This window comes from Miniopterus schreibersii (genome assembly GCF_964146895.1).
Source record: "Miniopterus schreibersii genome assembly, chromosome: 17".
Taxonomy (NCBI): domain Eukaryota; kingdom Metazoa; phylum Chordata; class Mammalia; order Chiroptera; family Miniopteridae; genus Miniopterus; species Miniopterus schreibersii.
The window spans coordinates 30,060,705-30,075,000 of record NC_138117.1 but is presented as its reverse complement, the minus strand read 5'-3'; the positions used below and the strand labels follow the sequence as shown (position 1 = coordinate 30,075,000).

The following is a 14,296-nucleotide window of genomic DNA, read 5'->3' as shown; positions in this document are numbered from 1 at the left end:
GGCCAACCATAAAGGAACCTTAAGATGAGAAATATTACAGTCAGAGGCGGCAGCGGCCACACTCTCCTCTGGTTTTCATTCTGCCAGTAAATCAGCTTACTACAAATCTTCCCTGTGCAAAAGCTCTCAGCAGGTATCTGGCTGGCCCTGATTAAGCACCAATCACGATTCTTCCCCACACTTCAGTCACCTCAATGGGCAGCAGAACAGAAATTAATATTTACTGCAACCAGTCCTATCATCCTAGGGGACAATCGCGTGCACTCCGGGTTTTTTTCACTGCAATACGTAATGGACACCATTTCAAATACCATTCTGATGTTATCAATCCTGGTGAGTTGCCCATCTCTCAACTATTGCCTCAATCAGCATCTCCCCTGGCTTAACAAATCATACGCAAGCACGACTGATGAAAATCCTTCCATCATTTTTTTTTAATTTAATTTTTTTTTTAGGTTTTTTTTTTTTTTTTCCTTTTTTGCAGCCAGGCATCTTAAACCATAAACTACCTTTGTTGAGAATAAGATGCACTCTCTGTGAAGCCATCTCAGGTTCCAGCAGCAGGGTCAGGTAGCAGGGAGACATTGAGCATGTGCTGGTAGCAATGCGTTCCCCTTCTGTGTGTGCGTGTGTCCACATGTATGCGTGCCCACATGTGTGTGCCCTCGTGTGTGTCCATGTGTATGTGTGCCCATGTGTATGTGTGCCCACATGTATGTGTGCCCACGTGTGTGCCCACGTGTGTGCGTGTGTGCCTGCAAACCTCAGCTACTGTAATAGCAGCTCGATTACGGCTGAGGCTTCTGAGTCCCTGCAGATCTCGCGGTTTGCAGAATGATGGCACTGTACACAACCGCTGAGTGGGCTGAAACTTTCGCGTTTATCTTCAGCCTAGGACACAGGCACTGTCTCAATTTTATGAAACAGCTAAGCAACTTCTTCTCGAATCTTGCAATTAGAGGGACTCATACCTTCAAGGCAACTAGCCTCTTAGCGTAAAAGTATGAAAGCTTTCAAGCCCGCTGATAATTTCTGGTGTGAGAAAGCCTGCCGTTGCCGTAGTCCATTACCTGTCATGTTGGGTAGGGGAGAGATGCAATGTTTCGCCCTGGATGCCCCTACATGTACTGCACAGACTTCACAGTGGCAGAGAGCTAGGGGAAAACAAAACTCGGGGCTCACCAATGTTACGAAGCACTTTAGAAATTCCTTTTGAAAAGTTCTGCTGGAAGAAAGACCTCATTGAAGGTCACTGGCATATTAAGTATGAAGAATCACTTCTTAATACTCTCCTGACTGTAATCAAATTTAATCTTGTCAGCTAAATCAGAGAGGAAGTGATCAGTGTAGAATACATCAAAAGATCTGCAGAGATTGGAAATGAAATCAAAATTCGTTTTGGTATCTGCCATGGTTAAAATGACGTTCTAATTGCTCACCAATCAAACATCACAAAGCTTAGTGTGTAATTTTAATCATTGATGAGCTGCAGGTTAATTATCCCGGTGGCATGCATGTGGCTTTTAAACCCCTCTGAAATAATCTGATAACCATAAGCATGAAAACCTAATAATTTTCTAATTAGTCCACAAACATTAATGTTTACCTCTGCATTCACCAAATCGGCACAAACAATGTACACACATAGTGAAGGCAGCCAAAATGCCTAAAATAGAATCCCCTGCTAGACTGAAGGAAATGAGGAAGGGACCAGAGATCTGGAGTGGGAACACAGTGGTCAATAACACTAAAAGAAAATGTAAAGTTGCAGGACCGAGAGTTGTTGTTGTTTTTTCTTTTCTATGATAAAATAACTTAAGCTGATATGTGGAAAAAGATTCACCTTAATTACAAAAGTGAGAAAAGCTCCCAAATACTTTATAGCTTTGTAAAGGAGTTTCTGAGCTCTATTATTACTTAAATTCTGTTTTGCTTATACCCCTACAACAGTTCTCAGCCCACAAAAACACCTGCTGGAATTATTACACTCATGCTGAATACACCTCAAATAGGTGTCTGTAATATGCAGGTAATAATATTCGCCAGATGCCAAAGGACTCTGTAAGATAGCCTCTTAGGACTTCTCTATAAGCACTGGAACCTATCTGCTCATTTTACCAGAAGTAACTTCCAAAAATGTGACAACACTGTCGCCATGTGAAAAAAAAATTATGAAAACTACACCAAAGAATCCATCACAGGTCAAAGCAAAATGGTAGGATATATTTTGTTACAATATTCCCACATAATTTTACACCAAATTGCCTATTAATTTCTTCTCAATGAGGTACACATTAATCAGAAGCTACATCAAATACATGTCTTCTATACAATCAAATTTACATTTCATTCCAAAAGCAACGATGACAAACCTATCTGAATTGATGGTACTGTATTAGCTGATTTTTTAATTCGTAGCTATGGACTATGACCATGGTGATGTTTACCAGTATATTTTGATGGAATCACTTTCGTTTGTGCAGTTAATAAGTTAGTTAGATCAATATGAACATATATTGTACAGATTAAATATCATGCTAAGTGACTTCACTGTCATCAATGTCACAGAAGATCTTCTTTTATCAACGTGACCCATTTAGGAAATTTACACTAAACTTTTATAAGTCCCAGTAAAAAGACCACAAAGACAGACATTTAACTCAAACCACAGAATTCATTCCAAAATGACTGTGTAACAAGTAAACTCACTACAAAAGTTACTTCACCATTTAAGCCGGTTTCTGTTTGGTCTCCACCAATTTCTATTCTCTATTGCCAAACATCTTATCTTTAAAAATCACCAAAGTCTTCAAGAAATCCCAAAGGAAAAAAACCTAAGACAATTTCAATGCTAAATTCAGAACAGTACATACCTGCTGGTCTGCTTAGAATACGTGTACACATTTTGGGGGTATTCTCAGTAATTCGCAAGATCAGTGACTTTGATCATGTAAATCCCTTTCTCGGACCTAATGAACAACATGCAGAAAAGGACTTTTACTGCTTGCCCTGCCTTGCTTTCTCCCTGCTGCCTGAGCTGTGCTCTGCCAAATGACCAAACCCACCTCCAAGGAGCCGGCTAATGAAAGGGGTGCTTTCTGAACAATAGAAGAATTCCTCTGCATTCAGAAAGCACAGTTCCCATTAGAACCCAAAATCAGAGAGGCCAGTTTTACCTCTGTTTTTTAATTGAGATTGTCCCAGCCCTCCTCTCCGGTCCGCGTTCATGTGAAATGATTAAAAAGCACGTGATCTGATGGAGGGGACAGAATAATGGGAAAGGAATGCTAGGTTGGCCACTCTGCAAAGTGCTGGGAAAAAAGACAAGGGTGCCCCTCTGCCTATTGTTTTTACTCTCATCTGCTCTTTAGCCCTCTCCTAACACTGAGTCTTTATTGACTCCATTTTAAATAGGTTAAAAGTTGGCCACTTATAAGAGAATTTGGTAACAAGTTACAAATCCTAAAAAAAAAAAAAAAAAAAAGAAAATAAATAAAAATCCTTGAATTAAAATCCTTGAATTATATCAAGTTTCCAAAGGTCATCACTGTCTGTGCTGTGGCCTTTTCCCCATTCCAAATCCTCTATCAATATGTCATAGTGAGTTAGGCAAAGACAAAAGAGAGGTGCAGTGTGAAAACGGCACATATATCTAATCCTGACAAAGCAATGAATAGACCTTCACAAGTATAATTATACTTGTTTATTTGTTGCCACGTACAGAGAACTGATGAAAAAAAATCCATCAAAGTGGTATTATGCAGACACCAAGAGCTTCTTTTCTTTGGTTGCTAAAGCCACACTGAGGCTTAAATTCCTTATTGTTAAATTCAGAAGAAAGGGGAAAAAAAGATTTTTGGCTAGACTTTTTTTTGCATCAGTTGCTGACAGATCTTTTGTGGACGAGGCGGTATTAGCTCACACTGCTACCTCATTTCTGCCCCTGTTGGAATTTGTAATTATAAACTACTGTACAGAAGCTTTTAAAAGGGTGTGGCGAGCTGACCAAGGGAAGAGGGCCCTCTTCTCACAGCCTCCCTTTTGATATATCAAAACCCAGGTAGAGTTACGTCAGAATGCAGCTTTGATCTCAGCCTTTAAAGTTGGGGCCGGTGGTGTCCTGTAGTCGGCTTTCTCTGCAATTTGCTTATTTTAGTATATGTGCGGCATCTCATCAACTTCTCTCCCAGTGCAGCATTAAAAATGTTTGCGCAAAGGAAGACAAACCCAAGGATGTCTGAGGATTGAAAATATGAAGGTAAAAGATTTCAAGCCCATGTATTAAGGAGCCATTATGTTCCAATCGTCACTAAATCAAATAACTTCACAAAGGCACATTTTTAGAAGGGGGTTGGGGAAGTCAAATAAGCTTTGTTTTTTTCCCCCCTTGCAGGATAGAAATATATCAAAGTACATGCACTGTGCATAGTTAATGTTTGTGAGCTTTACAATTTAAAACAGAAAAGCTGTAATTTTTCTTTGCTGGCAATCTGGAAACACTCTGGAGTTAATTACAGCTGATTCGGAGTGAACCACACAAACAAAGACCAGTCTATGTCCAGACAATTATACTGCATTAACTAGCTTAGAGCTTCCTGCTGATGCTCCAGGGCTCTTGTGTTACACCCTCTACCTTCCCAGCACGAGGGAAAATGCTCCTGCGAGAAGGAATTAATGAAGAGAACTGCAGAAGAATGTGTGACGACCTCTCCTGACACGGCAAGAACTCCCCACCCATGTCACGACAAAGGCCAGACGGTAATTCGGTTGGAAGGGAAGGATGTCACCAAATATATAAAGTGTTTGGAACAAGTGAAGGTTCAAAGAGGGAAAGTTCCCCAAGACAAACATGAGAGGGCAAGTGGGCTCGGTCACTTTCCCCTCACTTTTCTCATTAAGATCTAAATTAGGTATTGACTTCGGTCTCCATAAGCAGGACCTTGGCGGCGGATGCTGAGCGGTCTCCTCCCTCTCTCTTCTTCTCTTCCCACCCTCAGTTTCCCTCCTTCACTCCCTTATCTCCAAACCGCCACGGACTTGATATGACAATGACGCATCCTTAGACATATGTGCTGGAGAACTGAAGGGGCAAGGTACACTTTGCCAATAAATCCAATAGTTCTTAATTTGATTAGCTGTGGGGAATAGGAATTTCACTCGGTTTTCTTCACAACTTTAATCAAACTCCAGCTACTTTCCTTTGAGAGAAATCAATAGCCTCTCTTAACCAAAGTCCACTATTATATGACTCATGTTATTTGTTTGCTTCAGGAAAAACTCAGAATCACTGGGCAAGATGGACCTAGTACTTTATTCTCTGTAAACAAACTTCGGTCCTTTTAACCGATCGAGTTGATTACTAATTTTCTGATTCATTCTAATTGAAAATGAATAGTTTGCGTTGGTGTGAGACAAGGACATGCGCTGTAATTACGTTCAGTGCCTCGGAGTCCTTCTTTGATACTGTTTTGCAAGTATCCCAGCTGACATTGGGGCTTTGTGGTGACTGCTTCATTAAAGGGCAAGGATGTCCTAATCAGCTAAGGCATTACTAGAAAGCTGCTGTTTGCCAATACTGTGAGGATAGGCCAGCCTTTCCTCTGTGCTTCGCTTTCTTTATAGAAGGAAAAGGTACCTCTGAATGTCAGGCGCCCAGCCCTACCTCAGTATCAATCATCTTCCCTGGTCTCATCCATGCAAAGTAGAATTAGAGTTAAATGGCTGTATGATCCTTTTAATTTTTCTTCCCTAAATAAATACTAATCTACAAATCAATCAGGTGTTATATTAAAATACATATAAATAAACTCTCTGGAAATACTAAAAGGTTGTGTAAATTACATTCAGTTTTACAAAGCATGTCTACAACGGACAGAATCAGTTTCCCTCCTCAGACCCCTCTCCTTCAATCTCTACGATATTTGAAAGTTCAATAAATAACATTTCTAAGTGTAAAGCTTAAACATGGAACCCTTTCCTTTTCCTTGGAAAAACATGGACTGCATCAATCATTTTTAGAAATTTATAAATCATAGTTGCCATGTTTTTTCACATGTTTATATTTCTAGTCTTTAAAATGTAATGGACTAATCTGTCTGGCACACACACTGTCTGAGAGTGTTTAGTTGATAATGCTTTTAAGTTGTCACGTAGGAACATTTAAAAAATTTGTCTTAATTGGTTTTATTAAAGTATACGTAACTATGGAATATCGGGCTTTCAAAAGAGATTTACCAGACTAGTGAGCACCATTTCCCACATATGTAAGGTGTCCCAAGGAAATGTATACATACTATTTGAATAATTATAAAGGCAGTGTTGATTAAAATACATTTCATTTTCAAAACTGAGCTATCAGCTGTTAACGTGTATATACATTTTTGGGGGGACACCTTGTATTTATTTCATATACAATGTGAAGACAATATATTCTAACATATACCTACATTTTTACCTTCTTTGCCTATTCATAAGTAAAATTCATTATTGATATACTGACAACTGAATATTTAAAAGGGAAAACAATTGTATAATTATTTGTATTTCATGATTCCCACCAATATGATCTCACAACCCATATAATAATAAGTGAAATAGTGTAAGTACATTCTTATTATTTTAAAAAATGTCATTCCTTGCAGGCTAAACCTACTATAATTATTTTCATAAAACTAATCACAGGTCAGGTATTCCAGCAAACATTCCTATTCCCTGAGCAATGATTTCACATGATTTCAAAATAGTTTTAATGAAGAAAGTTATATGCATAATTTTTAAATCCCTACCAACAGCCTTTTCCTATACAATGCTCTTAGAGGCTACCCAATAGAGGCCTCTTTTTATACCCATGTAAATATTTTAAATTATTTTATATTAAAAACCACATGAGGACTAACATAGCAGAGAACGCTTGTGGAATGTCAAGCTTTCTTCTGGATGAAAAATTGGAGAATGTATGTTTGATCACTAAGATTAGTTGGTTATTTTATTTCTATTATGGAGCGACTTTTGTTTGGGTTGTGTATGTACGTGTGTGTGTGTGTGTGTGTGTGTGTGTGTGTGTGTGTGTGTGTGTTGGGCCCGAAAGTTAATTTGACTGCTGTCCATAAGTGAAGTGAGCAATTCAGTAATTAACTTTTGTGTTTTAAATGTATGAACTTTAATTAGATTTCATTATAAACAAACAAACGTCAACCATAATTATAAGCTCCTTGGTTTACCCACGTATTATCCCTTTTCAAACAAACTTGATGTCAGACAAATTAAAATCAAGCAGCCAGCAATTTTGAGTTGAATTTTACATGATCTGCTGGGGTAACCTGATTACTTTAACTTCAATATCATTACAGGAAAAGTATTTCAGGAAAAATAATGACAAGAATTCCAACAGGAGACAAGCTTAATTGTATTGATTCAAAAGACGCATGTTCATAGGGACCATGTTGAAGGGATAGTGTTATCTCAAATCTACAGTTTCTATTAAAATAAAATTGTCCAGCATGAAAGAGGCAATTAAGATTGGTGTCTGCAGAACTAGAGATACTCAACTAACTAAATAATTATCTGGGCCCAATTATTTTATACTTTAAGTAGCAAAATATCAGTGTGGAGCAACCACCAGGCATGAGGTTTGCAGGTTTATTTACTGACTGGTGTATCTATTAGGACCAAGAACAAGTGGAGCTGTCAGGACATAATGAAGGTAAATGATTAGTTAGCACCAAGCCTGAACTCTTCTTCAATGCAATAAGAGTTAATTAAAGTTTACCACCAACATCAACCGAAGCAGGATGTTGATCAGGTTTCAGCATTAAGTGCAAACAGACAATAGTTGCCAGCAATTAGTGCAGCTATCAAATGACATGCGATGATAATTATACATTTAAAACAGCTAAAGACCTGGGGGAAAAAAAACTAATCAGCCTCTTTGACGACAAATACTCAAAGGGCAGGAAACAGGTATCAGATTATTTCACTTTAACACTGTAAATCAATAGAATTAAACAAGAGAAGGTTGTATGGGTGCATTATCTGAGACAGAACAATTCACTGGATCCAAAATGAAACAAATCTGCTAGTATTGGTCTATCAAAGATAAGGGCTTCTGTAGCTAAAGAAAAAAAAAGTTACTTTTCAATTACAGTTTCAGAATGAAGTCTGTGTAAACAAAGTTGAGCTGCCTGGTTTTGTGCAACTTCAACAATGCAACAGGTATTGCCCCATAATTATTGTAATTTAAATGAAGTATTAACTTTCACTCCAAGGTACTGTCAGAAGTACTTTTTGCCTGAATGTTATCTTGGTGTTCTCAAATATTATCTCCCCGAAAAGTTTTTAGATGTTGGGATGGGAATTATTTGAATGCAGCTCCACGCTGAAAACAACAGCCACATCTACATACTGTTTAGGCCTTTCCTCGAGGCCATGCAGATCCATGACTTCAACCTTGAAACCCAGGGACCTGCATAAAACGCACCCCTTAAAATGACTTCAGTTCGATCGCCTCTCCCCTCGCACAGCTTCTGGCCCGCGGCCTGGCGCAGGTCTCCAGAAATGCGCCCATCCTCACGCCCCCCCCCCCCCATCTACTCAGCTAATTCTGTTATGCTAAGGATTTGTGCGGAGCGTTGGCTAATCCCAACATTTCCCTGGAGCTAAACCTAAGCCATGGCCGACTCCCCGCGCAAAAATGTCTCCCTCCAAAAGCCCTTTCGCCCCCTTCAGCACTCATACCCTCATTGGTCCTGACGTTCTCACTTCAGCCATGACAAATGAGCTGATGACTGTGACGTGACTGCGCAGGGGGATGGCTTTATCTAGAGATATATCATCAACTCTCACCACTCTCTGCAAATATGGCTCTTCTGGGCTAATGTGTTGTGAACATTGGAGGAAATTTTGGTGTAAATATATGCACTTTAAGTCGTAAGAGACCAACTTCATGAAAAGAAGGGAAGCCGGAGGGGATGGGACTGGGGGGGAGGCTCGCATGCACTGAATGCTGCTCTGGGGACTTGAGTAACTGCGCTCAACCTCTGCCCCACTGCAGCCCAGCCAGCTGACTGCTCTTAAAGGTCCCGCCCCTCCCCTCGAGCGCCTGGAGCAGGGCAGAATTTGTGAACTAACACAAACAAAGTCTCTGGGCTAAACACAGCTAAGCCATCACAAGCCCATTTCTTTGTTTGTGCCCCAGCATGGTACACGGTTTATTCTCAAGCCCTTCATTTCCTATGTTATTAAATCTCTCTCGATTCATTTTAGGGGGGGTCGTCAACACCCATTTTACTCCAAGATCAGTGTAGTCTTCAGTTAGAAAGAAGCAATGCTTTTCCAACTAGTACTAAATGTGAAATTCTTCAAGCTTCAAAGAGAAGAGAGGGCAAAGCATAAACATTTGGCAGAAGCAGTACCTTTACGTTAAGTCAGAACCCAAGTTCCAGTTCTGCAGACCTTATTACGGATACTATGGAGCTGACAGGGTAGATCGTTGTTACAACCCCTTCTCGCAATTCATCTGAGGACACAGCCAATCCGAGTCAACTGGAGCACAACAGACCTCGGGAAAAGAGGTCAGGCTTTGAGGAAAGTGCTATTCACTCTTGGACCATGCAAGGAGCTCTTTATTCCTGCTCTTATTGGCATCCATCCCCCTTACTAGAGCAAGAACAAAGCCAAGTGCTCGTGTGAGGTTTATGAATAAATCAGAGGTGAGCCACTTTAAGTGCGGCCCACGATTTCCTTGTTGACAGTGAGCACTTAAACAGGCTTCTGTGACCAGCAACTTCTCGCCAACCGCAATGATTCCTAATCTGCACCCTGCTCATTCCGAGAACTAAACGACCCCCCGAACTTCTCCTGCAAGTTTCCACCTTTCAGTCAATTCTTGTCCTATCTCTGGCAACTTAGCTTTACAATCCCAGATCAGCAGCCTGTCCTAAGGTCATCAGTGTACCAACTGAAAATCTTCCTTTGCTGGGAAAAATTCCACAAATTAAAAATTCTCCTGCATAACAGTAATTATTCTCTTATTAACATTATAGACTCTTTGGGTATGGAAGTTGCTAAGCCAACTAAGGTGAAAAAAATATTAAATGATTTGCTGCAGGGGACACACACATATACACAATCAGCTCACCAGCTGTGCTCTGTAGTTATATGATATTTCCCAGGTATTTCTCTGAGCTTCAGTTTCCTTATGGGTTAAATGATGGAATTGTTCTATATCCTTCTGACTGCAACAGTCTATGGTTCTACTAAAAAAACACATTTAGATTGTGCTGGAGGAGAATTTTCCAAGACAGACCCAGATATTTTTAAGGCTGTAAGTTTATCAATACCTAAATTTCAATACCTAGATTCCAGTAGATAGTAAACTGAAGTTTCCTATTTATATTTTTAATTAACTATCATTCATTTGATAGATATTTACTGAGGATATTCACCAAGGATTTGCCAATAAGGTCCATCACTGTGAATACAGTGATTAAACAGACGTGAGTGTTGGCCTATGGAGGGTGACATTTTTGGAAGAAACAGTTAAAAGAGAATCATGAAAACTGCTAAAAGGTTAATTGGTTTCTTCCAATGAAATACAGCCTTACCCTATCAGCATTCATTTAAACGCTTTGCCTTAAATGAATGTGCTTCCAATGAATTGTTACGTCTAAGGCCACTTATAAATGACCAGAACATAGGCGATGCACACACTTTTATTTTTTAAAAACTGTAAGAAAGGTTGTGAACCAAGCATATAGAAATATAAAGCAATAATCAAACTCAAAGTTGGGAAATACAATCCAAATGCACTTATATTTCCCATAAAAATATAAATAATAATTTAAATGTATACCTTACATGTATCACCAACGGAAAATTATTATGAATTTAAAAAGAAAAAAATAATAGAAATCAATTTTAGTTTAGATGGTCCAAAAGTGTACTTATAAATTTATCAACCTTATAATGAATCTTATCGTCTTTGAACTTGGGTCTTCCTCCCTGAATAATGCATTACTATAAAAAGATAAAGGGCTATGATCTCCTCCAAGAGATAAGCCAGGAAGAGACTCATAACTTGGCTATAAAATCCCCCAAGAAAATTGAAGGCTTTTATAATATTGCTGGATGCTTAATAACTGGATCTGTTCTCTAGGTTGGTGTAAATTTTGATGTACAAGGTACAGGTAATAGTATCTATACACCTTACATGGCATATCAAAATATCCTGATACCAAGAAAGGTGTTTCTATGGCATGTAATCCAGTTTGGGGAAATCCTCTAATTCAAAGGCTTTCAAGCAGACTGGGTCAACTTCAAAACTGGAATAAGCTTTGTGGTCTCTTCTATTATTGTATATAATGTACAGCCTGGAATCTTGAGTTCATGTGGCTAGACTGAAGTCTGAATTATTTAAAAACTGTTTCTGTTCAAATGTGATTCTTAGATAAAAGACCCAGCAATGTATTAAGCATCTAGAAGCCCCTCAGACCCAAAGCTATGTGTGATGATGGAGTGGCAGGTAATGAGGTAGAGAACTATCCACCTAGATGCCACCGAGATATCTGCCAATAAGAAAATATGAGAAGGATCCTACAGCTTCCCCCACTCTTAGGCATGCCCATTGCCTAATTCCTAGATCCTTCCCTTGTGGGGGACAGGGACCTCTCTTCTCAAAAGATTCATGAAGATTTGGTTGATCAAATGCTCGTTAGTTGAGCATTATATGAAAACAACCTACTGAAAATAAAAAAGGAAACATAGGGTTCTCCAGCCCTGTCACATTCACTTACTATAATGTTCACAACACTTGAGTCTTCTGTAATCTCTACAATAACTTTGAGGAAGACAGGAAACTGAGGCTCAGAAAGATTAAATAACTTGGAGAAGGTTATTTAACAGGAAGTTAACCCAGGTGTCTCATAGATGGAATACAAGTGCTATATTGGTCATCGAGTTGTCAAAAAAATGGAGTAGATTTTCAAACATCTAAAACTCCAGTTAAAATAAACTAATTTAAAAAAGAAAAAGGGATCCAAAGTAAACAGCATCAAAGAATGTCTGGTTTGAACTAAGTGTCACTCTTTCTGTACACTATGCTGCCTCGAAACCATCACAGCACTGTCTTCACTCACTGTCCTCACACAGCACAGAAACCTGTTCTTGTTAACACCATGGTCATGATGATTAAGAACACACTTTTAGTTACCGAGATCATCAGTGCCTTTATGAATCATAGACTCTCCTTGACCACTCAAAGCCTCTAGTCTAACCTCCTACTTAAGCAAAAATACATGTACAGTCCCAGTGATAAGAGGCCACCCAGACTCTACTTGTCTCCTTTTAGTAATGGAGAACTCACTGGCTCAGAGGAGACAGTGTCACTGTTGGGTCACCACTGACATTTCCCTTTTCCTTTCTTCACAATTTCCAGCACCTTCACATTCCGTCATGCAACACACCCTTTTCTGAGCAGCCATGAGAGTCAAATGACCATTGGTCCTCGCGTTGGGATATCTGGATTCTTATATGACATTGTCCTACCGTGCCGGGTGACCCAACAATTACTTCTCCTGAATTCTATAGCCATGTTTTAAAATGAGCTGGGTGAACTGAAGTTCCAAGGCAGTGTCCAGCTTTTATTATTTTGTGAGTTTCCAGTTGCCTTATAACCCCACCTGCTCTTCTGTTGATCATGTTGTCCAGTCCTTAGGAAATAAAAGAAATTTAGTCTGCAGAGGGAAAACTTCACAGGCCGCCCCTATGAATACATCTAAAGAGGAAAGAGAAACACTAACATAGAAAGAGGGTAGAAGTGTGTGTGTGTGTGTGTGTGTGTGTGTGTATACACACTCCCACTTTGCATCTACTAAGCCAAAAGAGATGACTCAGTTAGTGGGCTTAGAAAACTTTATGTGTTAATTGCATTATTCCTAAATATATGCGGAAAAGGGACTAAAATTGTATTTTAGAGAATCCACATTAATAGCCTTTCGGGTTTAATGAAGGTATTCTGGGAAATGAATGGGTTTCCTCAGTTTACTCTTCCCAGCAGGCAAATTTTAAGATTCTCCACAGGCTCCCGCTCACAAAGGCTTGTTTTGTTTTGTTGGTAGCTGTATGACCAGGTGGAATCCACCAGCTGATAGGTTTTTGTATTTTAACACCATTAAGGCTATGGATTTCCTTTCTTCTTTACAGTGAAGGAATAGAATTTTATGGGCAGTTATAAAATGCATATTTTAACCCCAAAGTCAATTTTCCCTGATTAAAATGATTTAGATCTGAGTAAATACTTGCTAGGACACAATGGAACCTATAAGCTTTGTCTTTAGAGGTATGTGCTATAATGGGTACTATTCAGAAATTATCAACTGCCCACTCAGACATGATCAGTCATCTGAATATACGATGCTAGTGTGGGAACCCCCGACCTGGATGACTGAAACACCTCCTCGGGACTTGTCTGGGGCCAGCAGGGCATGAAGACATATTAACAAAGTCAAGCTGCCCAAATTCTTAAATTTTGTTTGGTTTCTTAATCTTGAGAACGTTAGAGTGGCTAATTATATCTGAGATAAGCTGCTTGGCAAATTCGACTTCAGTGTCAAAGCCATTTTGAAGTTGTGTGCAAACATCCAAAAGTGCCTCAAAATGGCAAAATTTGATTTCACTCACAAACCTTTAACAGAGAAGGGGCATGGAGAGCAGCCGGCCCTGGGTGGAGGGTTGTATGTCAAATGTGAAACCATATCAAACTTCCAAGGCAACTTGTGAACCTCTGACATGAAGGAATTAACAGAACATCAAATCCGGCAAGATCACAGGGGCACAATCCTTGTGCAAGAAAATAATGCCATTGAGCCCTCATTAAAAGACCATTTTGCCCTTAGCCATCAAAGACTGCGAGAGCACGAAGATCTTGGTTATATCATCGGGGATAACCAAAACAAGTGCCAAGAGCAATTGTGCACTTAGTTCTCACATGTGTCCATCTGTTCACATATAAACATATATTCTGCGTTCTGTCTGATTCCTAAAATCTTGATATCAGAATACCCTGGGCTTTTGCCCATTTCCTAAGAATGCAGACATCACATAAGCTACTATTAACCCATGTGTGATCCACTTCCATGGGGCTGGAACGCTGCCAGGTACAACACATGGTGCTTGGTTAACAATGTCTTAAAATATAAATGAATTTATTTTTTAAATTAACACATTTTTCTTATGGAAATACCTTAATAAGCCCTTCTGCATGTAAAAAAATAGCCTCCATGTGGATTTTTTTTTTTTTGTT

At 39.3% G+C, this 14,296-nt stretch overlaps 1 protein-coding gene across 5 annotated transcripts in view; it reads right to left on the bottom strand.

Moving 5' to 3' along the window:
* ZFHX4 (zinc finger homeobox 4) overlaps window positions 1-14,296 on the bottom strand; it is a 173,829-nt gene that overhangs the window by 151,615 nt on the left and 7,918 nt on the right. Inside the window, exon 2 of one of the 5 annotated variants that reach the window (XM_081116655.1) lies at window positions 1-18. This exon is cut by the window's left edge and continues 35 nt beyond it. The exons of the other annotated variants lie outside the window; for them this stretch is intronic. The gene's annotated coding sequence lies outside the window, so the exon portion shown is untranslated. The remainder of the gene's footprint in view (window positions 19-14,296) is intronic. 5 annotated transcript variants of the gene reach the window in all.